The sequence below is a fragment of the Mytilus trossulus genome, chromosome 4 (genome assembly GCF_036588685.1).
Source record: "Mytilus trossulus isolate FHL-02 chromosome 4, PNRI_Mtr1.1.1.hap1, whole genome shotgun sequence".
Lineage (NCBI taxonomy): Eukaryota > Metazoa > Mollusca > Bivalvia > Mytilida > Mytilidae > Mytilus > Mytilus trossulus.
In genome coordinates, this window is record NC_086376.1 from 89,942,707 (window position 1) to 89,948,286 (window position 5,580).

Here is a 5,580-nt window from a genome sequence, read left to right on the forward strand (position 1 = left end):
TGCAGCATCACCTGAATACGGGGTATATACCTCCCAATTGATACGATATTCCCGTGTTTATATTTTCTATCATTGATAGAAGGTTGCTGCTCACAGGGAAGCTATCAAACCAAGAGTTCGAAATGGTGATGTTGAAATCATCCTTTTGTAAATTTTACAGACGCCATCACGAGTTGGTTGATTTGTTATGGAATATTAGTAACCGTTTCACAGATGATATTGACATAGTTTACTTAAGCCGTATTTGGCACAACTTTTTGGAATTTTGGATCCTCAATGCTCTTCAACTTTGTACTTGTTTGGGTTTATAAATATTTTGATATGAGCGTCACTGATGAATCTTATGTAGACGAAACGCGCGTCTGCCGTACTAAATTATAATCCTGGTACCTTTGGTAACTATGTACACCACTGGGTCGATGCCACTGCTGGTGGACGTGTCATCCCCGAGGGTATCACCAGCCCAGTAGTCAACACTTCGGTACTGACATGAATATCAATAATGTGGTCATTTTTCGAAATTAACTGTTTACAAAACTTTGAATGTTTCGAAAAATTAATGATTTTGTTATCCCAGGCATAGTTTACCTCAACCGTATTTGGCACAACTTTTTGGAATTTTGGATCCTCAATGCTCTTCAACTTTGTACTTCTTGTTTGGCTTTATAAATATGTTGATATGAGCGTCACTGATGAGTCTTATGTAGACGAAATGCGCGTTTGGCGTACTAAATTATAATCCTGGTACCTTTGATGACTATTGGATATGTTCCTTATGTCGTTACTACAATCCCCTTCCCTTTAATGAATGTGACAGGAATTGTAATAATATGAGCAACACGACGGGTGCCACATGTGGAGCAGGATCTGCTAACCCTTCCGGAGCACCTGAGATCACCCCCAGAACGGCAATAAAACGACTGTTTTGTTGCTTAATTTTTCTCTGATGTGTCATTAGTACCATGCAAAGTATATTACAACAATATTATATTGCAAAAGTCGTGCAAGTTCGTTAAACGGAATTGTCCTGACGCTGTGCTGGTGACAAGAAAAACGCTCCTGGTTCTGTGCTCCTATGTCCTGGTTCTTTTATATTTTAGTTAAAAGTGGCATATATTCAAGATCATTGATGCTGTACTGTTATTGACTAATTAGCTGTTGTCTGCTTTCTTGAAATTGACATTGTTGTGAATCTGTTTACTGTTATTATGAGAGAAAAAATACCCCTATTTTTAATTTTTTTTTAACTAACTGTAATTTTATTTATTGGCCTGTTAATGGAACCCTTCTTGCCCCCTTTTAAGATAAGAAAATATGTTTACGATTTTCGGGATTACGATCATTTTGCAAGATCAAAAAAATACGTTGTAATTTATACAATACTTATGATGTGGTATGTTTGTTGTCAATGGACAAATTTCCATAAGAAACCAAAGGAAGTATTTGTTAACAACCATACGTCATCGTACGACCTTCAACAATAACCCATAAAATAAAAATGTAAAAGGTTTTGCATAAAAATGGAGAGCAAAAATATAGGACTTTCTGAGCGTTTGAATCACGTCTTTGGCAGCTTAAAACACATTTGTTTGTGAACAATTGAGTGCTGACTATAAGAATGACAATAGTATTGCGGGTTTGTTTGTTTGATGGTTTTTTTGGGGGGAGGAGGGATGGGGATAAGTTAGAGCGAGGTTACAGTGAAAGCTTGGAATAGTTTCCCGTAAGATTTAAAAGTTGTATTGTAAAAGAAAAATGTATCCTATAGCTATTAAGAATCACTTGCTGTAAGATTTTTCCAACACATTTTTTTTTGTCTAAACGGTTATTAGGTGGTTTTTTTTTCGAAAGTTCGATAGAACACTAAAAAAAATCACTATTTTATGAAAGGGCAGGCTAGAATATGTCAGAGAATGTAGACGAGATAACCTAGAGAACACTAATAAAATTAAGATTTCTTAGCTTTTTTCATTTCAAAATAAATATTTTTGATAAAGAATTACGGGGGAGGAAGTGAACAATGTGTCCTTCTTTTCAATATATAAATATTTTTCATGAATAAAAATAAAATGTGCCTTGATTATAATTGAAAATGAGTAAATGGAAAAAATACCCAACTAAAATACACTTTTATTTTAATATTGGTAATATCACTAAGCTTTTTAGTTTTGTTTGTCAAACACACCATTTCTGTAGTAATGACTCCTTACTAAGATATTTCACTTCATTTATTTTTTTTCTGCATTTTTTTATATTGTGAATTCATAGAATTATTATATGAAAAATGTAGCCTTAATTTATATTTAAAAAAATCTGAATCTAAACTGAATATATCAAACATTTTTGTTTCCATCTATCCGTTTTCAGGACTTTAGCAATCAACGATAACACCCCAGGCTCCTAAAAAATCAAGCCGGGTGGGGGTTCAAAGATGCAAATTAAGTACTTAAAATGATATATCAATATTTTATCTTTTCGTGTACGGTTTATGACCCCTCATGTGGCCTGTCAATTCCGAAATGTGCAAACTGCAATAGTATACAAACAGCACAGACAATGAATAATAGAGATATAATTTTGTACATATATCAAGGGGAAACTTCTTGCAAAGCATTATTATTTATAGTTCATTGTTGTATTTAGTAGAAAAAGAGAATTTAGTGAAAATAAAATCACTATTTTTGAAGAAAATTCACAGACCTTTGTACAGAGATTTTTGTTATGTTTAGCATTGGATCAACACAATGGTTTATTACCGACGGTAAAAAAAATAAAAATGTCTATTTACCTTGCACATTTCAGAAAATTTAGATCAGATAACGAAACTGGTTCCAGCAACGTTTATAAGCAATTTAAGATTGTGACCCTCACAGTTTCCATTCACCACAAATATTCTCGTTACAACGAATCATTTTAAATACAAAAATACGTGTTGCATGCAGCCTTTTGTTTATCTATTAATATATGTATACGGATAAAGTTATGAAAGGCAGCAGGGTCATCAGGGTGAGGAGTCCATGTCATCTGAAATAAATGCTAAGCATAGATCTAGATAGCGACGTATAATCATGACATTAAAAAAAGTATCTACTTTTCGACTTTTTTTCGAACAAATTGACACATAAAATGAATTATATAGTATTGTGGAATTTTTACCTTATTTTACATACTATATATTGTTATCTGATATTTGACGAAAGATGTTGCCCTTTTATGTTATTATGTAATACAAGTTCAGATCATTTGAAAACACATAATTTTTATTAAACAGCCAAATGGATGCACAAGAGCTAAATAGGAGTCATAGATCCTGTTGGCAACAACTATCTGGCTTATTTTATTGATTTTGTAACATTTGTTTCAAATATGACCAACTTCTTATCCAAAATCACCAGCACCGTATCAGGACCCACCAGCACAATGACAGGACCCACCAGCACAGTATCAGGACATGAATAAATTGAGAAAATGCTAAATTTTAATAAATTGCAATGTTTTTTTCACAAAATTGTTCTGTCGTGTGGATTGCGGTATAGAAAGCATTTTTGTTTTATTTTTTCAGTGCGAGATTTTCTGAAAATGAGCATTTTTGTGTTACGCTTACTGAAACAGTTTAGAGGGCCATTTTTTTAATGGTTTATATATGAACCCCTAAGAAACGAAATTGAAAACTCTCAACTGTTTTCTTCCATTTTTTTATGAGTGAAAACGTCAAAAATCATCATTTTCGTCTTTGTTTACATTTTTACATTGATCACCAGCACCCGTCAGGACCGAATCACCAGCACAGTACGTTCTCTCGCAGGACAACCATACCCACCGTGGTACCTGTTTACCAAGAGATGTACAATAGACATCATGGGCCGAACTAAAAATAACTACAACATAGATAACTATTAAAAACAAAACGACAAAATAATGAACAATAGTAATAGAAAAAATAAGCCATTCTAACTATGGATTAAAATGAAAAAGACAAACAGACAAACAATAGTACACGTGACACAACATAGAAAACCAAAGAATAAACAACACGAACCCCTACAAAAACTAGGGGTGATCTTCAGAGGGACGAAAGATAACAGAGGGACAGTAAAACTTATAGATTGATAATAAACTGACAACGCCATGGCTCAAAAAATAAAAAGACAAACAGACAATTAATAGTACAGAAGACACAACATAGAAAACTAAAGATTAAGCAATACGAGCAATACGAACCCCAACAAAATCTAGCCTGGGTTGATCTCATGTGCTCCGGAATGTTAAGCAGATCCTGCTAGATATGTGGCACCACGGTCGTGTTGTTCCTGTTATTGTTATAATTATTTAAAGTTTGAATGAGTGTACACGGATCCGATCTGCGCCTTTATAAGCGTAAATTTAGGATGCAAAATACGTTGTTTTTTGTATAATTTAGAAAAGGTTTTAAGTAATTTATAGTAACGAAATCCCAGAATTAATAGTTACTAGTGATGCATTGGTTGCCTTCGTTAAAATTTTAAATCTATGACATAACTACACACACAACCAGGCACAACGAACGAGTTGATCGAGACAAAGGAACATACAGTCGCATAAAAAAGGAAAATTAACAATAGGGGATGAAAACTCTTCTGTTTTGTCGTAAATTTTAGTATGGAGTTTCCCTTTAGAAGTTGAAATGTCTAAATCTAGAATAAGGACATTACTGCTGTTTATGTGTTTATCAACTGAAATATTTGAAGTCAAGCTTTTAAACGAAGACTGTTCACTAGGCTGCCGAGATGTACAACTTCAGTGTATCCGAAACAGCTACAGAAATGAAAACATAGTATCTTTAATTTTATAACTTTTCAATGAAACAGTCTATGTTGTCATGGTTATATAAGACTTGTCATCAAATTAAAAAAAATGATAAAGAAAGCTTGAAGTTAGCAAAATCGTTTAAAAATGAAATAAAATTGTATCTCTAAATATCAATGTAATATTTGCAACTGGACGATAAGCAAACGACAATCAATGATCATCTTGCAATGTTCTGTTAACAAATGAAAATATCATTTTTAATACTGTGGCAATAGTTAATATATAAAAACGCCTTATGTCATAGAGTTATCGTTTATATATAAGATATTTTTTTTTCAAAAGCTAGTATACAAACTAAGAGCTGTTTAGAATTTAAAAATGGAAAAACTGTACAAAGAATGATAACTGGTAAACAAACAAAATATTTCTTATCAACTCTTAAACTTTTTATATATATTTATATTTACGCTGATTTAGTATACAACCAAAGAATGTAACCTTCACTAATATCGTGTAGATAAAATGAAATATGGTAAAGATGATATAATTTCTGTTGACCGGCGTATATAACTAAGACTTCAATGATATAACATGTCATATGAATGACAAACTATAGTTATTATTCAATTCAATTCACTTGAGAGAAACGTCAATATAGTTTTAGTTTTCTATTCTATTGATTGTTCTGCCCATTTAACCATTGTCGATTAATGTCATGACCGATACTTTTATTTTGTTTGTGTTGCCCAATGTACATGAAATTATCATTTTACTAAGTTGACTTACTGTACC